Source organism: Physeter macrocephalus, chromosome 4, assembly GCF_002837175.3.
Source record: "Physeter macrocephalus isolate SW-GA chromosome 4, ASM283717v5, whole genome shotgun sequence".
NCBI classification, from domain to species: Eukaryota; Metazoa; Chordata; class Mammalia; order Artiodactyla; family Physeteridae; genus Physeter; species Physeter macrocephalus.
Window position 1 is genome coordinate 64,534,078 of NC_041217.1, and position 1,349 is coordinate 64,535,426.

The following is a 1,349-nucleotide window of genomic DNA, read 5'->3' on the forward strand; positions in this document are numbered from 1 at the left end:
ATCCAACCCCCCCCCCCCCCCCAACACACTCCCATCAAGGAAAGAGCAGCCTAAGAATTGAAGATGCCAGAGTGGCCACTCCTTGTCATGAGGATTCTTCTTTAATCTCTTCTTCATTCATCTTGTGGGTTTTTTCGTCTGTACTTTCAAGGGGAGTGAGGCAGAGGGGAAAAGACATCCTTCCCACAACATCTAATAAGAGCCTCCTCTGTGCCTCTGTGTTAGTTGCTTTGCACACAGCAGCACTACTCCTATGCCACCCCCTGGTGGGTATTCTTGTCTCCAGTGCAGGCTCAGTGCAGGACGTCCCTTGCACAGCGCTGTACTTAAAACAAGGGATAGAGCTGGATGGAGACCTAGGTCTGCCTATGTCAGACCCTGTTCAATTACATTGCAAGGGTTGTGCCCTCAAGGAACTCAGAGGTTCGTCTTCCTTCACGTTCAAATTGTATGCCTAAAAGTTCATAGAGGAAAGAATCTTAGCCATTGTTCTTTCAGATAAAATAAGGGTTTTTGGCTCTGGCAGAGCCAAAAATTAGAACTCAGCTGAAGTCTAAACTAAAACATATGCAAAGAGCATCTTTCCAGAGGAGGGCGGGATGAAGAACAAGGATGTGTAGCTCGCACCAGTGGGTCGCCTCATCTTGGATTTCTTTTTTTTTTGTGATATGCTGCGGCCTCTCCCGTTGCGGAGCACAGGCTCCGGACGTGCAGGCCCAGCGGCCATGGCTCACGGGCCCAGCCGCTCCGCGGCATATGGGATCCTCCCAGACCGGGGCGCGAACCCGGTTCCCCTGCATCGGCAGGTGGACGCGCAACCACTACGCCACCAGGGAAGCCCCTTGGATTTCTTGAAGTGGCCAGAAGGGGATCAGAATCAGGGGACTGGAGCTGGGGAAGCTCTTGGGACAAAGGTTTCTACTGGAGGAAAGAGGGCAGCTGAGCTCTGTAAAGACCCAGAGAGAGATGAGGGTAATGTGGGCACACAACTGCCTATGGCTTTTAATGCTGAAAGTAGGAAGGAGTCTCTCTCACATGGGTATTTCCCAGATCCTAGAAGCATCTTCTTAGGAGTGTGAAGTCTGTGGGATACGAGAGGTAGCCTGGGAAAGAATGTCATATATACCGAAGGCTTTATTTCCTTCAAGTTACTGCTTGTATTGATCACTGCTTATAGAGTTGAAATAATTCACGTAAATATAGATAAATACAGTTACTTTAATAGAGAGTTATTTATTTTATAGACAGGCAGTTTAGACTAACTGCCTGTGTTATCTGTACCTGCATGTAGTCTAATGTTGGTCTTCTGTGGTCTTTTTTTTTTTTTTTTTTTTTTTTGCAGTACGCGG

At 47.9% G+C, this 1,349-nt stretch overlaps 1 protein-coding gene across 1 annotated transcript in view; it reads left to right on the forward strand.

Annotated features, from left to right (window-relative positions):
- Positions 1–1,349, forward strand: part of LMX1A (LIM homeobox transcription factor 1 alpha) — a 159,309-nt gene that overhangs the window by 148,256 nt on the left and 9,704 nt on the right. The gene's annotated exons all lie outside the window — the stretch shown is intronic.